Raw genomic sequence first — 22,495 nt, 5'->3', positions numbered from 1 at the left:
TCCCTGAGTGTGATCTTTGATTAAAGTGTTGTAGTCTGTAGTGAGCTAGCTAGCTAGTTAGGCTACTTGGTGGATCCAGCTATAGCTATCTACATCATTGTCTTCATGTATCCAGAGAAAAGGCACCAGTTTGCAACCTTCAAGGATATGAAAACATCAGCAGGAGTTAGTGTATCTAGACAGATTCACATGGATTCAGATGTGCTCTTTCGAGGGTTAATCGCTGTCTCCAAAGAGAGGTGTCCATGGAGACTGTGATGTCTCATGAACTCGCTGCTGTCCCACCCTCTTTGTTTTATGATGATGGAAGCATGAGGAAGACAACAAAAGCTGACCTTACTAAGAAACTGGAGTCAGTCGTTGGAGAGACGCAACAACTGCCCAGTGTTAAAGAACCTTCAGGATATCTCATCAATGCTATGGCTCTTCTGCAGAGTCTCCATGATTCAGGCTTTCAGAAATTCAATGACCTGGGTGAGTGTATCTGGAATAAGATCACAATGTTAATGGGAAAGGAAGGAATCAGCTGTGTTGTTTTAGGGCCTGATTTACTAAAGGTTTGCGTGCGTAAAAACGTGTGCAAACTTGACATCACCCGCAAACCAATGTGCCAGCTGATCTACTAACAGCGTGCAAAGAGGACTGCGCCTCTCAAAGGAGCAAAATAGCACACGCTGTTCATTTAGTACTTTTGCCCTGATGAATAATCAATATGGGGCGTACCCGCCAGAAATCGCTGAATACTGGGAGAGGAAAATGCAAATAGGTTCATTTACCACACGCAATGAGATTTACCAAGCCTGAAAGTTTTTGCGGGGATTGTGATTGCGTCTGTATTTAATACGTTCGAAAGGAATCTGCCCAGCATTACGCACCGATGGCTGCTGTTATTGTGGTGTTGTGCCGTATTCAGCACCCCTGCCGTGAAAAGCACCCCCTCATACACACTCACACAAACACATACTTAGGAGTTTATATTATATATATTTACAAATATTATGGAAGACAACACAGTAAGCAGGCTATTAATTAATGACATCAATAACCATTTACCCGATTTTTGTTATCTGTGACTGTTATTGTGGGAAAGTATGACTGTTGTGGAATCCATGAGCGCATTTAAACATGAATCATTAACACAAAACTGGACGCTAAACAGAACGTGACACGGAATGAGAATATAATTTTTGTCATTGTGTGTACGTTGTCATTAGTAGTAAATTAAACATGAGCATTTAGTCCTTTTTTTACATTTACTCGTGAATAAGAGATCCGTGGGTAATATATGTCGACGAGGGGGTGCTTTTCACGACAGGGGTGCTGAATACGGCCACTAACACCACTAATATCTCTAACTCCAACTCGTCTAATTTCATTTTGCGTTTGCGAATATCCTGCTTTCCATCCAAACTCTCCATGGCGCAAACCGTAAGACACGCAACACCTCATTTAAATACTGCGGTTTGCACCTGTTATCAATTGCGCACGCATTCTTAGTTGATCACCCGCAAAACACACAACAACAGCACGTGCAAACTTTTTCAGTGCACACGCAATTTAGTACTCTTTATTTAGGATCTTAATAAATCAGGCCCTTAGTGTTTCACATACCTGAGGATCAGTGGGAACAAGGCTGCTCTATGTAGCTTTGTCAGCAATTACATCACTCGTACTGGGCAACAGATAATCTTTTCAGAGAACACAGTCATATTGGTAGGTGGCTTTGAAAATGGTGAGGAGGTCAAGAGGGTTAGCAAATCAGGTGTTGACTGCTTGACAGATCTTTACATTGACCAGGAGGTTGTGTGATACCACAAGCAGCTGGTACAGAATTGGAAAGACCACTGCCTTCACAAGACTGAAGACCCATCTGACTGAATTAAAGGAAATGGCCAAGTTTGGACTGTCTGGAAGCCTAGAGGAAGCTTTGCCTTTGGCAAGAAAGTATGCCCTCCTACTGTATGGCCAAAAGAAAAAGGAGAATGGCTGTCCTTGCACCAACCTAGATGAGCTGAGGTACATAGTGGCATCTACCACAGATTCTTCAGCAGCAAATCTACCCCCAACAGAAGATGCCTTCCAGCAACACGTATTAAGAGCCTTATATCAAACAGCAGTGTGGCGTAACAACCACCTGGCCAAGCCTCATCTCTGGAACCCAGTTGGTAGAGAATGGAGGCTCAGACAAGATGGGTCCATTGAACCCGTCATGTGCCAGAATGCACCAGCACCTAAAGAGGTTTGAGACATCACCCACCTGTAGTGTAAAGATGGAAACTGCAATAATACCAGCAAATGCCAGTGTCTTTCAGTGGGCTTGACTTGCACTGAGTTTTGCTCTTGCTCTTTCCAAGACAAATATGACCCACTTTGTCACTGATGATAATGTGGATGAGTGACAGTGATGGCTACCAAAAGCAGCCCATGAAAAACACCAGCCAAAGAGCTGGGGAGTTCAGTGTGAGGAGAGGGCTCATTCCTCCTCAGAGTGTTTTGTTTGATGAACATTTGTTTAATTTGAGACGGTAATTTTATTTGTACTGTGTGAAGTTTAGTTAGTTTTATTAAAATGATCATCAAGGCCAAACTACAATCCTGTCACCTTGTCTCCTGTGTGTGTTATTGCTGAGCCGTAAGCCTTAGCTAGACTCATCCCCCGGTGATGTCACACAGTACAGTACAGTGTAGTACAGTACAGTACAGAATATGTTGCATTGCTATTTAATGCAACAAATTCCTTTATTTGGGACAGCTTTATATTTAGTGATTGATGATTATGCATGCTATTTACATATTTGGTATTGCTGGATTCAGCATAACCACATATTCCAACAAGCCATCATATATGACAGTACATGTATCCATAATTAAAGTGTTATCTCAAGTATGGATAAAAAGGTGTCATATGAGTGTATAATTAATTTAATGCATCATATATATATCTGCAAGTTACCTGCTTAGTTTGCAGCAATATTGAATTGGTCAGCTGTGGAGGCTTGATTATTTCAATCTTTCACTTTCTTTAATTTGGGACACCTCATACATTTATTGATGTACCACATTGCCTATGCATGGTATCTTTACATATTTGGTATCACTGGATTCAGCACAGCCCCATCTTTCCAACAAGCCATGATATGTGTTTCTATGACAATTCCTGGCCAGGCAACTAAAAAGTAAATGAGAACATTCTGCATAGATATTCTTTTTTTGCATGTCCGCTTATTTTGGAAAAGTGTTCAAAGGTCTTTATATGTAACACACATCAATATATTCACATCCAGGTTTTTCTAATAGGTAAAGCAACTTCCTGACCACAATTATGTCAAGTTTCAAAGCTGTCAGAGCTTCTGTTATTAATCTACATGAGTTTATATATCTTAACTCCCATACGGCCAGACTGTATTTTGGTTCTTTTTTAGGTTTGGGATGCATAACAATATGTATCAATTTAACAATGTTTGCAGTAAAATATTTTAACCTAAGAATCCATTTCATATATGGGACACCTTAGAGATGAGGAAAAACATTGTTAGGTTTTGTTCTACCCCCGGTAGGGGTATCTCGAAAACTAAAGCCCTTTTTGACAGTTTGTCACTAGCCTACAACAACTCAGCTTCTTTCCAACCTCTTCCAACTTTATTTTTCCAACTTTTCAAATCAATTTGTTGGTCTTTGTTGGGGGTCTTCGAATAGTAGCGAAGTTAGGTTGTTAACCTTAAAACAAGAAAACATATGATTAACAACATTGTCAAAATAAACAATAATTTTTTAAACAAAAAAGTCCTGTTTCAGTAGTTATATTTTTAAACATTTCTAAACAAATAATGTCTCTTAAATAAACAATTTGGTTTTAAACAAAGTATTTTTAAACAAACCCTTTAACAATTATTTTAGATTATTTAAGTATTTAAACAAATGTCATTTTGAACAAACTAACTGTTTTTAACAATTACATTTTAAATGGTCGAATTAAATTACAATAAACCATCTTTTAATTAAAGTGCCTTCAACACACATTAAACAAAGTGTCCTTTAAACAATAATTTTAAATAAGTTTTAACACTAAAGTTTTTTAAACAAAAGCATTTCTTTAAATTACTTTTACTATGAAAGGTAGACACTTTTAAATTAAAGTCATACTAATCATTTACCAAAGTCAGTTTTAAATTATTAACCATATTTTAAATTAAAGCAATTCTATCCAAAATCATCATTAATTAAATTCAGTTGAAATTAAAGTTAATTAAAGTATTAACTTCAACTATTTAACCAATATATAAATTAAAGTCAGCATTTTAATCACATTATTTTATAAATTATAAAGTAATAATGTCAAGCAGCATTAAAGCAAACATGCTGAAATGTAACTTTGACTAAGTTCACCTCTAATAATAATAATTCAAATTAAAGTATACTGCAAGCTTTTAAATATACCATATTAACTTTTATCTAGATAAGTCAAGTATAATTATAATGAATGGTATAATAAATCAATACTCAAGCAATCTTGTGACTATGACTATGTAGATGTGACCATGAGCCATGAGCTTGTAGCTTAGCTCTAACATTTTAGCAAATATTTAGGCATTTTTATAGTCTTTTAAGTAGCCTTTTAAATTTATATAAATATAATAATAAATATAGTAAATGCAATTAATGTTATAGTCAGCATCTTCAAGTTTTAAGTCATTAGCCACTGGACTATTCAACAACTCCATCTGAGCAATACTGCTCTTGTCAAAGCCAAATATAAAAAGGTATGTATAATGTTATACTAACAATACATTCAGCCACAGAGGAAGATTTAAACAGACTAAACAAAGCAGCATTCACCGACCATTAGAGCCTTGGAGAAGAATTCCAGGAGTAAACTTGCTTGCTTGTTGTTTGGTGTGTGTCTGCATGCTCATGGCAGCAGCTTTCTCAGGTGTTTTGGGTTGGCCAAACGAGCTCCCAGCAGCCACCTTGCTGCTGGTGCATTGTGGGAGTTGTAGTCTTCTGGGTGATTGTCCTGTTCAATATGGAGATCTTTGCCCTCCTGGGTTAGGACTCAACAGATATACCTGCAAACATGCAGCTTATACAACAAGAAGTTGATGTATAAGCTAAGGGACAAATGGCGGTGTTACGGCCCCCAGCCGTTACTGCTTTTGATTTAGTGTGTAACTGTACTTAATATTTTGTTTCTGTATTTTTTGGGAAAGTGAGCACTCCTGTTTTAATCCATCTTGTTCATCCCACTGATCAGTTCAGTTCAGATTGACAGGTCCTGCCGCAGCCATTGGTCCTCCGCAGCTGTGGCAGATGAGACTGACGAGCTGACACCAAGCTGCTGGACCAGCTCAAAAGCAGCACACCTCAGTCAGCATGTTGAGGGCTGCTACTGTTCAGTGTGGCAATCCTCCTGGCTGTGTTCTGTGCTCTTTCGATCTGTGCTCTTTCGATCTGTGCTCTTTCGATCTGTGCTCTTTCGATCTGTGCTCTTTCGATCTGTGCTCTTTCGATCTGTGCTCTTTCGATCTGTGCTCTTTCGATCTGTGCTCTTTCGCTGTCTGCTTGTGAGCAGTTCCTGTTTGAATTAGCTGTATTAGCTGTGTGGTTTTGTTACTGGCTGTAGCCTGTATTTTATTTTATACCGAAGCAGTAAGGGTAAACCGCCATTTAATTTGATCCCCTTTTTCTCCTGTTTTTGTTAAGTTAGGAAGTTAGGCTCAGATATTGTAATTTTGTTTGATCTTTTGTTTCCTCCCAGGGCTTAGGTAGTCTGGTTGAGAAGATAGTTTATTTTGTTTGTTGTTTTGGCCTAGGTTTACCCCGAAGAGAAGCTTCATTTTCATTTTTGTCATTTTGTTTCTTTTGTGCTAACCCGGTTAGCACTGATTTGAATGTTGAACCTTGAGCTGTGCATCAATAAATACAGCCTTTTTGTTGTGAACCATCTCTCGCTGCCTCATTCTTATGTTGCGCCTCTGTTCCCCTAGCCTGGGACGTAACAGCGGTAAGTAGCTTGTGATATTGAAGAAACCATCATCAAAGAGTTACTTTCCCTGACATGACTGCTCACCTTCTCATGTGGCTGGAAAACTGCGACGTCTCATTCAGCTGTTTCAGGTACTTTCCTGCAGCGTTGGTATGGCAGTCAACATGGCTGCTTGCCAAGCAGTTGACCTGGGTTTGCTTCCCAGCCAATGCAAGAAACATGAGGTCTTCATAAGTGTAATGCTTTTTGTTGGGGAAGAATATGTTTTGGACAATCAGACTTTACGTAATTGTACATGGCTTCAAACGTTTTTTGGAAATGAGTCCTAATTGATGACTTGACAGACATTAAATTAGACATATAGTCTCACACATATATGTGCAAGTAGACAGGTAACATATATCTTTATGTGGCGGCACGTTCACTATTATTTAAGTTTGGGATCTGAAGATCTTTTTCTGTTTACCGACAACACCGCCTTTGATTTGGTCCCTAGGACCCATACTAAAGGTCAATCATCACCTCTACAAAAGGACACGAAGGTTCGTTCACTCAGGGATGGAGATAGGGGACAGAGTTCAATAATACAAACAATATTTTATTATTTAAAAAAGGCACATTGGTTGCGGCAATAAAACAAAAAAGGATCCCAATTGAAGAATGGGGAAAGGGTTTACGGACTAGGCCTTACCGGCTTACCTCTTGGCATGAAAGGGAAGCAAGATGTAGGTTTTCACCATTCACACATCATTCCAATGTTGGTCTTCAGGTAAAGCATTGTACTACATTCAAACAAACACACATTTATTTCAGCCAAATGTTCAAGCATGTGACAAGTTGTTGTGGCCGAGTGGTTAAAGCGATGGACTTGAAATCCATTGGGGATTCCCCGCGCAGGTTCAAACCCTGCCAACAACGGTTAATGTTTGAACATGCAAGAAGACTTGCAGTTGTTAACCATAGACTAAAATGTCTTTCAAAACTAATCAGAGGAGTTTTTATGTGTTATCCCCAGCATGCATTAATAGGTAACATCAGCCTACATGAAGTTAGTTTTACATTTCTTTCCAAGCAGTCGGCCCAGGTTCGCAGTTTTGGCATGGAGCTGCTTCAAACCTATAACGAACTGCTTATTTCAATGGGGTCTTTATGGAGGCCCTGTGGCTTAGTTGGTCAAAGTGCCTGTCTAGTAAACAGGAGATCCTGGGTTCAAATCCCAGCAGAGCCTCTAAACTCAAATGTCTTGAAGGTCGGAAAGATCACATTTCTCTCATTCCTGGTTCTGCCACTATTTCTCACATGCTTGCTTAATTATAGCAGCGTACTTTGTCAAAAGTACTCCTGATCTTAGTGAACGTGGATGCTCTCTGTTTTGTCATTCTATTGGAGCCTCTCTTTTCATATCCTGCAAAAATGTGCGTATGAATCGTGTAGGGGGGGGAAGGAGGGGGAGCGGAGGCCGAAGCCAGGACGCAGGACCAGCAGAGCCGGCCCTGGAAAGACGCCCATGTTCCCCCGCCGGCCATCCAGTAGCGGGGGCCGACCCTCCGAGCCGGGCCAGGGCCCCACCGTACCTCCACGGGCGCCCCCGGCGCCGACGGAGCCCCCAGTCGGAGGGGGAAACGGTCCATTCCCCCCTGTGATCCTGAAAGGATCATTAATCATTATCCATATTCCTTGACATGCATAGTTCTCACACTTAGGGTATGTTAATACAGCGCAAAAACTTCTTCAGTAAGAGAATATTTAACATAAGTAGTTCCATCCCACAGCGAGGATCACCATCTGAGACGCTGTCCCAGCTGCTAAGACGTGGCGTGGGTGGGTACAAAGAGAAAGCCCTGTTCATTCAAATGTCAACGACAGTTGTCATTATCAAACCTCTCCAAGTCTATGGTCTCTTTCTAATGGCGCTTTTCCACTAGTATCTACTCAGTGCGGCTCGGCTCGGGACGGCTCGTCTCGCCTCTACCCGCCTCTACCCGCCTCTACCCGCTTTGTCCCCGTTTGTTTTTCCACAGCCAGTTGAGAAGTGGGCAGGTTGGGGTGAAGCTGCTGGGATGTACTCGATTGCGCAATCCTTTTGTTCGTGTCGGCGCTGATGAGAAATCAGCTGGAGCCGCGAGCGGCTGAGAAGAAAACAGAGCTCCTGTGGATCTGATCGTTCCTTATCGCCCATCTACATCCCTTTTTTAATTCTCTCGTCAGCCACCAGGTTTATGAACATCTGCACCTCAGAGTTGGATCACCAAACAGACGTTTGCGCTGTATAATGAAATCACCGCGAGCCGCCAGTCGCTCTCACGCTGACTCCCGCTTCCTGATTGAAACGTCTGACGGCCCGGCCCCCCGACCAATCAGTGGCGTGGAGGGTGATGACGTCAGATATAATGCCGGCTCAGCCCCGTTAGAACCTCGGCAGAATGGTTACAGAAACCCACTCGCCTTGGCCCCTAGTGGAAAAGCGCAAGACGGGGGCGTGGCGGGTAGAAGCGAGCTGAGTAGATACTTGTGGAAAAGGGCCATATTAGAATGTTGTAATGCAATGGATGACAACACATGTCTAACTGGATATACCTGCAAACATGCAGCTTATACAACAAGAAGTTGATGTATAAGCTAAGGCACAAATGGCGGTAAGTAGCTTGTGATATTGAAGAAACCATCATCAAAGAGTTACTTTCCCTGACATGACTGCTCACCTTCTCATGTGGCTGGAAAACTGCGACGTCTCATTCAGCTGTTTCAGGTACTTTCCTGCAGCGTTGGTATGGCAGTCAACATGGCTGCTTGCCAAGCAGTTGACCTGGGTTTGCTTCCCAGCCAATGCAAGAAACATGAGGTCTTCATAAGTGTAATGCTTTTTGTTGGGGAAGAATATGTTTTGGACAATCAGACTTTACGTAATTGTACATGGCTTCAAACGTTTTTTGGAAATGAGTCCTAATTGATGACTTGACAGACATTAAATTAGACATATAGTCTCACACATATATGCGCAAGTAGACAGGTAACATATATCTTTATGTGGCGGAACGTTCACTATTATTTAAGTTTGGGATCTGAAGATCTTTTTCTGTTTACCGACAACACCGCCTTTGATTTGGGCCCTAGGACCCATACTAAAGGTCAATCATCACCTCTACAAAAGGACACGAAGGTTCGTTCACTCAGGGATGGAGATAGGGGACAGAGTTCAATAATACAAACAATATTTTATTATTTAAAAAAGGCACATTGGTTGGGGCAATAAAACAAAAAAGGATCCCAATTGAAGAATGGGGAAAGGGTTTACGGACTAGGCCTTACCGGCTTACCTCTTGGCATGAAAGGGAAGCAAGATGTAGGTTTTCACCATTCACACATCATTCCAATGTTGGTCTTCAGGTAAAGCATTGTACTACATTCAAACAAACACACATTTATTTCAGCCAAATGTTCAAGCATGTGACAAGTTGTTGTGGCCGAGTGGTTAAGGCGATGGACTTGAAATCCATTGGGGATTCCCCGCGCAGGTTCAAACCCTGCCAACAACGGTTAATGTTTGAACATGCAAGAAGACTTGCAGTTGTTAACCATAGACTAAAATGTCTTTCAAAACTAATCAGAGGAGTTTTTATGTGTTATCCCCAGCATGCATTAATAGGTAACATCAGCCTACATGAAGTTAGTTTCACATTTCTTTCCAAGCAGTCGGCCCAGTTTCGCAGTTTTGGCATGGAGCTGCTTCAAACCTATAACGAACTGCTTATTTCAATGGGGTCTTTATGGAGGCCCTGTGGCTTAGTTGGTCAAAGTGCCTGTCTAGTAAACAGGAGATCCTGGGTTCAAATCCCAGCAGAGCCTCTAAACTCAAATGTCTTGAAGGTCAAGTAGCGGGGGCCGACCCTCCGAGCCGGGGCCAGGGCCCCACCGTACCTCCACGGGCGCCGACGGAGCCCCCAGTCGGAGGGGGAAACGGTCCATTCCCCCCTGTGATCCTGAAAGGATCATTAATCATTATCCATATTCCTTGACATGCATAGTTCTCACACTTAGGGTATGTTAATACAGCGCAAAAACTTCTTCAGTAAGAGAATATTTAACATAAGTAGTTCCATCCCACAGTGAGGATCACCATCTGAGACGCTGTCCCAGCTGCTAAGACGTGGCGTGGGTGGGTACAAAGAGAAAGCCCTGGGGCCTCATCTATAAAGCTTGCTTGCGCAGAAAAAGCGCCTGAAAGTTGCGGAAGCCACCTTCTACGCAAATCCTCGGATCTAAAAAGAAAAAACTAACCGAAAAATCTGCTTATCTTTACGGCAACCCTGACCCTCCCGTAAGAATTCACTTAAGACACGGGGAACTGGCGACGCAGGCTGTGAGGTGGTGAAATGAAGCCAGATTCATATCATACTCTTAATAATGTCATCACATATCACAACATATGTCAGGCTTAAAATAATAAAATAATAAAATAGCGCTGATCGTGTCCCTCTGTGTGTGAAGCTGTCAGTCAGGACTCTGGTGCTGCTGGAGCTGCAGCCTCCTCTGCACCGCTTTAGGACAGAACAAATGAGGGGCTGCGTTTAGGGAGCCCCGCGGAGCCCCTAAAGGGACTCAGATTTTTTTTCATATATATGAGTTTTGCGCGCGCGTGAAACCTTTAGGTGCTGCTTGTATATGGTGCCTAAATTATGGTCCCGCGTTAAAACGACGCAGAGCCTACGGCGTAGGGTACGCGGCGACGCGCACCTACGCCGTAGGCTCTGCGTCGGTGACGCAGAACCATAAACCCGCCCTGAGCAGCTCTGAGGGGAGACGGGGGGGGGGGGGGGGGGGGGGGAGGGGGAGCGGGGCTGCGGGCCGTTTTCGTATCGCTTTCATACAGTGTCTTGATAATTTGCAATTTAAGGCTGAGCCTACCGTTAGTTTTTAAACTGTAAAAAGTAAGGGGAAAAAAAACATGATTTTGAAAAGACGGGGGGACGTGTGTCCCCCTGTTGCGCCGGGGAACTCACGGCGTTTAGCGCAGCAACGGCGTGCTGCCACTCACTCGCTTTATTTTATTGTATACTATTTATATACTTATTCTAACTTTTACTGTGACCACCAAATAATGTGGTTTTCCTGTCCTCCACATCATCTACAACATCTCTGTCTCCGTGAAAGTCAGTGTCACGGCGGCTGCTACTTCTAGCTTCTAATTCATTCTGACGCACAAACAGGCTGCAGGAAGCCACTGCGCATGCTCAGTAGGCTCATCCATATGCATTTATGGGCGTGTACAGGGCGGGGATTCAGCTACGCAGCCTTCCAGCTGGACTGTGATTAATAAAGGAACGTTGCGTGCAAATCTGCGTGCACATGGTTTTATTGATCCGGATTTTTTTTTGCGCCCGGCATTTTCGGCTTTTGAGCGTACGTGCACTTTTAGTATGACTCCTACGCAGTCCATTTTAAATGAGGCCCCTGTTCATTCAAATGTCAACGACAGTTGTCATTATCAAACCTCTCCAAGTCTATGGTCTCTTTCTAATGGCGCTTTTCCACTAGTATCTACTCAGTGCGGCTCGGCTCGGGACGGCTCGTCTCGCCTCTACCCGCCTCTACCCGCCTCTACCCGCTTTGTCCCCGTTTGTTTTTCCACAGCCAGTTGAGAAGTGGGCAGGTTGGGGTGAAGCTGCTGGGATGTACGCGATTGCGCAATCCTTTTGTTCGTGTCGGCGCTGATGAGAAATCAGCTGGAGCCGCGAGCGGCTGAGAAGAAAACAGAGCTCCTGTGGATCTGATCGTTCCTTATCGCCCATCTACACCCCTTTTTTAATTCTCTCGTCAGCCACCAGGTTTATGAACATCTGCACCTCAGAGTTGGATCACCAAACAGACGTTTGCGCTGTATAATGAAATCACCGCGAGCCGCCAGTCGCTCTCGCGCTGACTCCCGCTTCCTGATTGAAACGTCTGACGGCCCGGCCCCCCGACCAATCAGTGGCGTGGAGGGTGATGACGTCAGATATAATGCCGGCTCAGCCCGGTTAGAACCTCGGCAGAATGGTTACAGAAACCCACCCGCCTTGGCCCCTAGTGGAAAAGCGCAAGACGGGGGCGTGGCGGTTAGAAGCAAGCTGAGTAGATACTAGTGGAAAAGGGCCATATTAGAATGTTGTAATGCAATGGATGACAACACATGTCTAACTGGATATACCTGCAAACATGCAGCTTATACAACAAGAAGTTGATGTATAAGCTAAGGGACAAATGGCGGTAAGTAGCTTGTGATATTGAAGAAACCATCATCAAAGAGTTACTTTCCCTGACATGACTGCTCACCTTCTCATGTGGCTGGAAAACTGCGACGTCTCATTCAGCTGTTTCAGGTACTTTCCTGCAGCGTTGGTATGGCAGTCAACATGGCTGCTTGCCAAGCAGTTGACCTGGGTTTGCTTCCCAGCCAATGCAAGAAACATGAGGTCTTCATAAGTGTAATGCTTTTTGTTGGGGAAGAATATGTTTTGGACAATCAGACTTTACGTAATTGTACATGGCTTCAAACGTTTTTTGGAAATGAGTCCTAATTGATGACTTGACAGACATTAAATTAGACATATAGTCTCACACATATATGTGCAAGTAGACAGGTAACATATATCTTTATGTGGCGGCACGTTCACTATTATTTAAGTTTGGGATCTGAAGATCTTTTTCTGTTTACCGACAACACCGCCTTTGATTTGGGCCCTAGGACCCATACTAAAGGTCAATCATCACCTCTACAAAAGGACACGAAGGTTCGTTCACTCAGGGATGGAGATAGGGGACAGAGTTCAATAATACAAACAATATTTTATTATTTAAAAAAGGCACATTGGTTGGGGCAATAAAACAAAAAAGGATCCCAATTGAAGAATGGGGAAAGGGTTTACGGACTAGGCCTTACCGGCTTACCTCTTGGCATGAAAGGGAAGCAAGATGTAGGTTTTCACCATTCACACATCATTCCAATGTTGGTCTTCAGGTAAAGCATTGTACTACATTCAAACAAACACACATTTATTTCAGCCAAATGTTCAAGCATGTGACAAGTTGTTGTGGCCGAGTGGTTAAAGCGATGGACTTGAAATCCATTGGGGATTCCCCGTGCAGGTTCAAACCCTGCCAACAACGGTTAATGTTTGAACATGCAAGAAGACTTGCAGTTGTTAACCATAGACTAAAATGTCTTTCAAAACTAATCAGAGGAGTTTTTATGTGTTATCCCCAGCATGCATTAATAGGTAACATCAGCCTACATGAAGTTAGTTTCACATTTCTTTCCAAGCAGTCGGCCCAGGTTCGCAGTTTTGGCATGGAGCTGCTTCAAACCTATAACGAACTGCTTATTTCAATGGGGTCTTTATGGAGGCCCTGTGGCTTAGTTGGTCAAAGTGCCTGTCTAGTAAACAGGAGATCCTGGGTTCAAATCCCAGCAGAGCCTCTAAACTCAAATGTCTTGAAGGTCGGAAAGATCACATTTCTCTCATTCCTGGTTCTGCCACTATTTCTCACATGCTTGCTTAATTATAGCAGCGTACTTTGTCAAAAGTACTCCTGATCTTAGTGAACGTGGATGCTCTCTGTTTTGTCATTCTATTGGAGCCTCTCTTTTCATATCCTGCAAAAATGTGCGTATGAATCGTGTAGGGGGGGGAAGGAGGGGGAGCGGAGGCCGAAGCCAGGACGCAGGACCAGCAGAGCCGGCCCTGGAAAGACGCCCATGTTCCCCCACCGGCCATCCAGTAGCGGGGGCCGACCCTCCGAGCCGGGCCAGGGCCCCACCGTACCTCCACGGGCGCCCCCGGCGCCGACGGAGCCCCCAGTCGGAGGGGGAAACGGTCCATTCCCCCCTGTGATCCTGAAAGGATCATTAATCATTATCCATATTCCTTGACATGCATAGTTCTCACACTTAGGGTATGTTAATACAGCGCAAAAACTTCTTCAGTAAGAGAATATTTAACATAAGTAGTTCCATCCCACAGCGAGGATCACCATCTGAGACGCTGTCCCAGCTGCTAAGACGTGGCGTGGGTGGGTACAAAGAGAAAGCCCTGTTCATTCAAATGTCAACGACAGTTGTCATTATCAAACCTCTCCAAGTCTATGGTCTCTTTCTAATGGCGCTTTTCCACTAGTATCTACTCAGTGCGGCTCGGCTCGGGACGGCTCGTCTCGCCTCTACCCGCCTCTACCCGCCTCTACCCGCTTTGTCCCCGTTTGTTTTTCCACAGCCAGTTGAGAAGTGGGCAGGTTGGGGTGAAGCTGCTGGGATGTACTCGATTGCGCAATCCTTTTGTTCGTGTCGGCGCTGATGAGAAATCAGCTGGAGCCGCGAGCGGCTGAGAAGAAAACAGAGCTCCTGTGGATCTGATCGTTCCTTATCGCCCATCTACATCCCTTTTTTAATTCTCTCGTCAGCCACCAGGTTTATGAACATCTGCACCTCAGAGTTGGATCACCAAACAGACGTTTGCGCTGTATAATGAAATCACCGCGAGCCGCCAGTCGCTCTCACGCTGACTCCCGCTTCCTGATTGAAACGTCTGACGGCCCGGCCCCCCGACCAATCAGTGGCGTGGAGGGTGATGACGTCAGATATAATGCCGGCTCAGCCCCGTTAGAACCTCGGCAGAATGGTTACAGAAACCCACTCGCCTTGGCCCCTAGTGGAAAAGCGCAAGACGGGGGCGTGGCGGGTAGAAGCGAGCTGAGTAGATACTTGTGGAAAAGGGCCATATTAGAATGTTGTAATGCAATGGATGACAACACATGTCTAACTGGATATACCTGCAAACATGCAGCTTATACAACAAGAAGTTGATGTATAAGCTAAGGCACAAATGGCGGTAAGTAGCTTGTGATATTGAAGAAACCATCATCAAAGAGTTACTTTCCCTGACATGACTGCTCACCTTCTCATGTGGCTGGAAAACTGCGACGTCTCATTCAGCTGTTTCAGGTACTTTCCTGCAGCGTTGGTATGGCAGTCAACATGGCTGCTTGCCAAGCAGTTGACCTGGGTTTGCTTCCCAGCCAATGCAAGAAACATGAGGTCTTCATAAGTGTAATGCTTTTTGTTGGGGAAGAATATGTTTTGGACAATCAGACTTTACGTAATTGTACATGGCTTCAAACGTTTTTTGGAAATGAGTCCTAATTGATGACTTGACAGACATTAAATTAGACATATAGTCTCACACATATATGCGCAAGTAGACAGGTAACATATATCTTTATGTGGCGGCACGTTCACTATTATTTAAGTTTGGGATCTGAAGATCTTTTTCTGTTTACCGACAACACCGCCTTTGATTTGGGCCCTAGGACCCATACTAAAGGTCAATCATCACCTCTACAAAAGGACACGAAGGTTCGTTCACTCAGGGATGGAGATAGGGGACAGAGTTCAATAATACAAACAATATTTTATTATTTAAAAAAGGCACATTGGTTGGGGCAATAAAACAAAAAAGGATCCCAATTGAAGAATGGGGAAAGGGTTTACGGACTAGGCCTTACCGGCTTACCTCTTGGCATGAAAGGGAAGCAAGATGTAGGTTTTCACCATTCACACATCATTCCAATGTTGGTCTTCAGGTAAAGCATTGTACTACATTCAAACAAACACACATTTATTTCAGCCAAATGTTCAAGCATGTGACAAGTTGTTGTGGCCGAGTGGTTAAGGCGATAGACTTGAAATCCATTGGGGATTCCCCGCGCAGGTTCAAACCCTGCCAACAATGGTTAATGTTTGAACATGCAAGAAGACTTGCAGTTGTTAACCATAGACTAAAATGTCTTTCAAAACTAATCAGAGGAGTTTTTATGTGTTATCCCCAGCATGCATTAATAGGTAACATCAGCCTACATTAAGTTAGTTTTACATTTCTTTCCAAGCAGTCGGCCCAGGTTCGCAGTTTTGGCATGGAGCTGCTTCAAACCTATAACGAACTGCTTATTTCAATGGGTTTTTTATGGAGGCCCTGTGGCTTAGTTGGTCAAAGTGCCTGTCTAGTAAACAGGAGATCCTGGGTTCAAATCCCAGCAGAGCCTCTAAACTCAAATGTCTTGAAGGTCTGAAAGATCACATTTCTCTCATTCCTGGTTCTGGCACTATTTCTCACATGCTTGCTTAATTATAGCAGCGTACTTTGTCAAAAGTACTCCTGATCTTAGTGAACGTGGATGCTCTCTGTTTTGTCATTCTATTGGAGCCTCTCTTTTCATATCCTGCAAAAATGTGCGTATGAATCGTGTAGGGGGGGGAAAGAAGGGGGAGCGGAGGCCGAAGCCAGGACGCAGGACCAGCAGAGCCGGCCCTGGAAAGACGCCCATGTTCCCCCGCCGGCCATCCAGTAGCGGGGGCCGACCCTCCGAGCCGGGCCAGGGCCCCACCGTACCTCCACGGGCGCCCCCGGCGCCGACGGAGCCCCCAGTCGGAGGGGGAAACGGTCCATTCCCCCCTGTGATCCTGAAAGGATCATTAATCATTATCCATATTCCTTGACATGCATAGTTCTCACACTTAGGGTATGTTAATACAGCGCAAAAACTTCTTCAGTAAGAGAATATTTAACATAAGTAGTTCCATCCCACAGCGAGGATCACCATCTGAGACGCTGTCCCAGCTGCTAAGACGTGGCGTGGGTGGGTACAAAGAGAAAGCCCTGTTCATTCAAATGTCAACGACAGTTGTCATTATCAAACCTCTCCAAGTCTATGGTCTCTTTCTAATGGCGCTTTTCCACTAGTATCTACTCAGTGCGGCTCGGCTCGGGACGGCTCGTCTCGCCTCTACCCGCCTCTACCCGCCTCTACCCGCTTTGTCCCCGTTTGTTTTTCCACAGCCAGTTGAGAAGTGGGCAGGTTGGGGTGAAGCTGCTGGGATGTACTCGATTGCGCAATCCTTTTGTTTCGTGTCGGCGCTGATGAGAAATCAGCTGGAGCCGCGAGCGGCTGAGAAGAAAACAGAGCTCCTGTGGATCTGATCGTTCCTTATCGCCCATCTACATCCCTTTTTTAATTCTCTCGTCAGCCACCAGGTTTATGAACATCTGCACCTCAGAGTTGGATCACCAAACAGACGTTTGCGCTGTATAATGAAATCACCGCGAGCCGCCAGTCGCTCTCACGCTGACTCCCGCTTCCTGATTGAAACGTCTGACGGCCCGGCCCCCCGACCAATCAGTGGCGTGGAGGGTGATGACGTCAGATATAATGCCGGCTCAGCCCCGTTAGAACCTCGGCAGAATGGTTACAGAAACCCACTCGCCTTGGCCCCTAGTGGAAAAGCGCAAGACGGGGGCGTGGCGGGTAGAAGCGAGCTGAGTAGATACTTGTGGAAAAGGGCCATATTAGAATGTTGTAATGCAATGGATGACAACACATGTCTAACTGGATATACCTGCAAACATGCAGCTTATACAACAAGAAGTTGATGTATAAGCTAAGGCACAAATGGCGGTAAGTAGCTTGTGATATTGAAGAAACCATCATCAAAGAGTTACTTTCCCTGACATGACTGCTCACCTTCTCATGTGGCTGGAAAACTGCGACGTCTCATTCAGCTGTTTCAGGTACTTTCCTGCAGCGTTGGTATGGCAGTCAACATGGCTGCTTGCCAAGCAGTTGACCTGGGTTTGCTTCCCAGCCAATGCAAGAAACATGAGGTCTTCATAAGTGTAATGCTTTTTGTTGGGGAAGAATATGTTTTGGACAATCAGACTTTACGTAATTGTACATGGCTTCAAACGTTTTTTGGAAATGAGTCCTAATTGATGACTTGACAGACATTAAATTAGACATATAGTCTCACACATATATGCGCAAGTAGACAGGTAACATATATCTTTATGTGGCGGCACGTTCACTATTATTTAAGTTTGGGATCTGAAGATCTTTTTCTGTTTACCGACAACACCGCCTTTAATTTGGGCCCTAGGACCCATACTAAAGGTCAATCATCACCTCTACAAAAGGACACGAAGGTTCGTTCACTCAGGGATGGAGATAGGGGACAGAGTTCAATAATACAAACAATATTTTATTATTTAAAAAAGGCACATTGGTTGGGGCAATAAAACAAAAAAGGATCCCAATTGAAGAAAGGGGAAAGGGTTTACGGACTAGGCCTTACCGGCTTACCTCTTGGAGTGAAAGGGAAGCAAGATGTAGGTTTTCACCATTCACACATCATTCCAATGTTGGTCTTCAGGTAAAGCATTGTACTACATTCAAACAAACACACATTTATTTCAGCCAAATGTTCAAGCATGTGACAAGTTGTTGTGGCCGAGTGGTTAAGGCGATGGACTTGAAATCCATTGGGGATTCCCCGCGCAGGTTCAAACCCTGCCAACAATGGTTAATGTTTGAACATGCAAGAAGACTTGCAGTTGTTAACCATAGACTAAAATGTCTTTCAAAACTAATCAGAGGAGTTTTTATGTGTTATCCCCAGCATGCATTAATAGGTAACATCAGCCTACATTAAGTTAGTTTTACATTTCTTTCCAAGCAGTCGGCCCAGGTTCGCAGTTTTGGCATGGAGCTGCTTCAAACCTATAACGAACTGCTTATTTCAATGGGTTTTTTATGGAGGCCCTGTGGCTTAGTTGGTCAAAGTGCCTGTCTAGTAAACAGGAGATCCTGGGTTCAAATCCCAGCAGAGCCTCTAAACTCAAATGTCTTGAAGGTCTGAAAGATCACATTTCTCTCATTCCTGGTTCTGGCACTATTTCTCACATGCTTGCTTAATTATAGCAGCGTACTTTGTCAAAAGTACTCCTGATCTTAGTGAACGTGGATGCTCTCTGTTTTGTCATTCTATTGGAGCCTCTCTTTTCATATCCTGCAAAAATGTGCGTATGAATTGTGTAGGGGGGGAAGGAGGGGGAGCGGAGGCCGAAGCCAGGAGGCAGGACCAGCAGAGCCGGCCCTGGAAAGACGCCCATGTTCCCCCGCCGGCCATCCAGTAGCGGGGGCCGACCCTCCGAGCCGGGCCAGGGCCCCACCGTACCTCCACGGGCGCCCCCGGCGCCGACGGAGCCCCCAGTCGGAGGGGGAAACGGTCCATTCCCCCCTGTGATCCTGAAAGGATCATTAATCATTATCCATATTCCTTGACATGCATAGTTCTCACACTTAGGGTATGTTAATACAGCGCAAAAACTTCTTCAGTAAGAGAATATTTAACATAAGTAGTTCCATCCCACAGCGAGGATCACCATCTGAGACGCTGTCCCAGCTGCTAAGACGTGGCGTGGGTGGGTACAAAGAGAAAGCCCTGTTCATTCAAATGTCAACGACAGTTGTCATTATCAAACCTCTCCAAGTCTATGGTCTCTTTCTAATGGCGCTTTTCCACTAGTATCTACTCAGTGCAGCTCGGCTCGGGACGGCTCGTCTCGCCTCTACCCGCCTCTACCCGCCTCTACCCGCTTTGTCCCCGTTTGTTTTTCCACAGCCAGTTGAGAAGTGGGCAGGTTGGGGTGAAGCTGCTGGGATGTACTCGATTGCGCAATCCTTTTGTTCGTGTCGGCGCTGATGAGAAATCAGCTGGAGCCGCGAGCGGCTGAGAAGAAAACAGAGCTCCTGTGGATCTGATCGTTCCTTATCGCCCATCTACATCCCTTTTTTAATTCTCTCGTCAGCCACCAGGTTTATGAACATCTGCACCTCAGAGTTGGATCACCAAACAGACGTTTGCGCTGTATAATGAAATCACCGCGAGCCGCCAGTCGCTCTCGCGCTGACTCCCGCTTCCTGATTGAAACGTCTGACGGCCCGGCCCCCAGACCAATCAGTGGCGTGGAGGGTGATGAAGTCAGATATAATGCCGGCTCAGCCCTGTTAGAACCTCGGCAGAATGGTTACAGAAACCCACCCGCCTTGGCCCCTAGTGGAAAAGCGCAAGACGGGGGCGTGGCGGGTAGAAGCGAGCTGAGTAGATACTTGTGGAAAAGGGCCATATTTGAATGTTGTAATGCAATGGATGACAACACATGTCTAACTGGATATACCTGCAAACATGCAGCTTATACAACAAGAAGTTGATGTATAAGCTAAGGGACAAATGGCGGTAAGTAGCTTGTGATATTGAAGAAACCAACATCAAAGAGTTACTTTCCCTGACATGACTGCTCACCTTCTCATGTGGCTGGAAAACTGCGACGTCTCATTCAGCTGTTTCAGGTACTTTCCTGCAGCGTTGGTATGGCAGTCAACATGGCTGCTTGCCAAGCAGTTGACCTGGGTTTGTTTCCCAGCCAATGCAAGAAACATGAGGTCTTCATAAGTGTAATGCTTTTTGTTGGGGAAGAATATGTTTTTGACAATCAGACTTTACGTAATTGTACATGGCTTCAAACGTTTTTTGGAAATGAGTCCTGATTGATGACTTGACAGACATTTAATTAGACATATAGTCTCACACATACAGTATATGTGCAAGTAGACAGGTAACATATACCTTTATGTGGCGGCACGTTCACTATTATTTAAGTTTAGGATCTGAAGATCTTTTTCTGTTTACCGACAACACCGCCTTTGATTTGGGCCCTAGGACCCGTACTAAAGGTCAATTATCACCTCTACAAAAGGACACGAAGGTTCGTTCACTCAGGGATGGAGATAGGGGACAGAGTTCAATAATACAAACAATATTTTATTATTTAAAAAAGGCACATTGATTGGGGCAATAAAACAAAAAAGGATCCCAATTGAAGAAAGGGGAAAGGGTTTACGGACTATGCCTTACCGGGTTACCTCTTGGCATGAAAGAGAAGCAAGATGTAGGTTTTCACCATTCACACATCATTCCAATGTTGGTCTTCAGGTAAAGCATTGTACTAAAATCTTGAAACTTTGATTAAGGGGGTTATAGATTAAGGGGGAATAGAAATAGAAACTGAATGATGATCAATAACCTGTTGCACAGTTCCTGTAGTTAAGTGGCTATCGTGTTTGTCTCACATGAAAAAGGTCCCTTGTCTGGTTCTACCAGGCTGAACTTCTGGATCAGGACCTATCAGTGAACAGAGCATATCATCCACTGGAAGATTTACAGCACTGTTTTGTATTAGAAGAACTTCATCAATGACAGCTTTTTCAGCAGGAAAAGCACAATTGCCTGTGGTGTGTGGAAGAGATATCTTAGTGACCATTGTTCATATGTATCAGTCATGCATATCCAAGAGAGGCTTTCTCCCCGTCGGGGAGTCCAACCCCGGTCTTCTGCGTGACAGGCAGAGATACTGTCCACTATACTAACAAGGACATCTGATAATCTGTGATCAATAGTTCACAACAAAATTGGCCCCGGCAGAGAGATAAGTACGGGAACAAACCTCAGACGAATATTTCTGATTCAAACAAACACACATTTATTTCAGCCAAATGTTCAAGCAGGTGACAAGTTGTTGTGGCCGAGTGGTTATGGCGATGGACTTGAAATCCATTGGGGATTCCCCGCGCAGGTTCAAACCCTGCCAACAACGGTTAATGTTTGAACATGCAAGAAGACTTGCAGTTGTTAACCATAGACTAAAATGTCTTTCAAAACTAATCAGAGGAGTTTTTATGCGTTATCCCCAGCATGCATTAATAGGTAACATCAGCCTACATGAAATTAGTTTTACATTTCTTTCCAAGCAGTCGGCCCAGGTTCGCAGTTTTGGCATGGAGCTGCTTCAAACCTATAACGAACTGCTTATTTCAATGGGGTCTGTATGGAGGCCCTGTGGCTTAGTTGGTCAAAGTGCCTGTCTAGTAAACAGGAGATCCTGGGTTCAAATCCCAGCAGAGCCTCTAAACTCAAATGTCTTGAAAGTCTGAAAGATCGCATTTCTCTCAATCCTGGTTCTGGCACTATTTCTCACATGCTTGAGGAGTACTTTGTCAAAAGTACTCCTGCTCTTAGTGAACGTGGATGCTCTCTGTTTTCTCATTCTATTGGAGCCTCTCTTTTCATATCCTGCAAAAATGTGCGTATGAATCTTGTAGGGGGGGAAGGAGGGGGAGCGGAGGCCGATGCCAGGAGGCAGGACCAGCAGAGCCGGCCCTGGAAAGACGCCCACGTTCCCCCGCCGGCCATCCAGTAGCGGGGCCGACCCTCCGAGCCGGGCCAGGGCCCCACCGTACCTCCACGGGCGCCCCCGGCGCTACCGGAGCCCCCAGACGGAGGGGGAAACGGTCCATTCCCCCCTGTGATCCTGAAAGGATCATTAATCATTATCCATATTCCTTGACATACATAGTTCTCACACTTAGGGTATGTTAATACAGCGCAAAAACTTCTTCAGTAAGAGAATATTTAACATAAGTAGTTCCATCCCACAGCGAGGATCACCATCTGAGACACTGTCCCAGCCGCTAAGACGTGGCGTGGGTGGGTACAAAGAGAAAGCCCTGTTCATTCAAATGTCAACGACACTTGTCATTATCAAACCTCTCAAAGTCCATGGTCTCTTTCTAATGGCGCTTTTCCACTAG

The 22,495-nt window shown here is 44.6% G+C and overlaps 12 non-coding genes across 12 annotated transcripts; all 12 read left to right on the top strand.

Moving 5' to 3' along the window:
• The first annotated feature begins 6,819 nt into the window (after positions 1-6,819).
• Positions 6,820-6,901, top strand: trnas-uga (transfer RNA serine (anticodon UGA)). Its single transcript has one exon. It is a non-coding gene; the product is annotated as a tRNA-Ser (tRNA).
• Positions 6,902-7,137: 236 nt separating this feature from the next.
• Positions 7,138-7,211, top strand: trnat-agu (transfer RNA threonine (anticodon AGU)). Its single transcript has one exon. It is a non-coding gene; the product is annotated as a tRNA-Thr (tRNA).
• Positions 7,212-9,437: 2,226 nt separating this feature from the next.
• On the top strand, positions 9,438-9,519 carry trnas-uga (transfer RNA serine (anticodon UGA)). Its single transcript has one exon. It is a non-coding gene; the product is annotated as a tRNA-Ser (tRNA).
• Positions 9,520-9,755: 236 nt separating this feature from the next.
• Positions 9,756-9,829, top strand: trnat-agu (transfer RNA threonine (anticodon AGU)). The gene has a single exon. It is a non-coding gene; the product is annotated as a tRNA-Thr (tRNA).
• A 3,218-nt stretch (positions 9,830-13,047) lies between these two features.
• Positions 13,048-13,129, top strand: trnas-uga (transfer RNA serine (anticodon UGA)). Its single transcript has one exon. It is a non-coding gene; the product is annotated as a tRNA-Ser (tRNA).
• Positions 13,130-13,365: 236 nt separating this feature from the next.
• Positions 13,366-13,439, top strand: trnat-agu (transfer RNA threonine (anticodon AGU)). The gene has a single exon. It is a non-coding gene; the product is annotated as a tRNA-Thr (tRNA).
• Positions 13,440-15,665: 2,226 nt separating this feature from the next.
• On the top strand, positions 15,666-15,747 carry trnas-uga (transfer RNA serine (anticodon UGA)). The gene has a single exon. It is a non-coding gene; the product is annotated as a tRNA-Ser (tRNA).
• Positions 15,748-15,983: 236 nt separating this feature from the next.
• Positions 15,984-16,057, top strand: trnat-agu (transfer RNA threonine (anticodon AGU)). The gene has a single exon. It is a non-coding gene; the product is annotated as a tRNA-Thr (tRNA).
• Positions 16,058-18,285: 2,228 nt separating this feature from the next.
• trnas-uga (transfer RNA serine (anticodon UGA)) lies at positions 18,286-18,367 on the top strand. The gene has a single exon. It is a non-coding gene; the product is annotated as a tRNA-Ser (tRNA).
• A 236-nt stretch (positions 18,368-18,603) lies between these two features.
• Positions 18,604-18,677, top strand: trnat-agu (transfer RNA threonine (anticodon AGU)). Its single transcript has one exon. It is a non-coding gene; the product is annotated as a tRNA-Thr (tRNA).
• A 2,742-nt stretch (positions 18,678-21,419) lies between these two features.
• On the top strand, positions 21,420-21,501 carry trnas-uga (transfer RNA serine (anticodon UGA)). The gene has a single exon. It is a non-coding gene; the product is annotated as a tRNA-Ser (tRNA).
• Positions 21,502-21,737: 236 nt separating this feature from the next.
• On the top strand, positions 21,738-21,811 carry trnat-agu (transfer RNA threonine (anticodon AGU)). The gene has a single exon. It is a non-coding gene; the product is annotated as a tRNA-Thr (tRNA).
• Positions 21,812-22,495: the final 684 nt, after the last annotated feature.

This window comes from Cololabis saira, chromosome 10 (genome assembly GCF_033807715.1).
Source record: "Cololabis saira isolate AMF1-May2022 chromosome 10, fColSai1.1, whole genome shotgun sequence".
NCBI lineage: Eukaryota > Metazoa > Chordata > Actinopteri > Beloniformes > Belonidae > Cololabis > Cololabis saira.
Note: the sequence above shows the minus strand (reverse complement) of the source record. Positions and strands in the feature narration are given on the sequence as shown.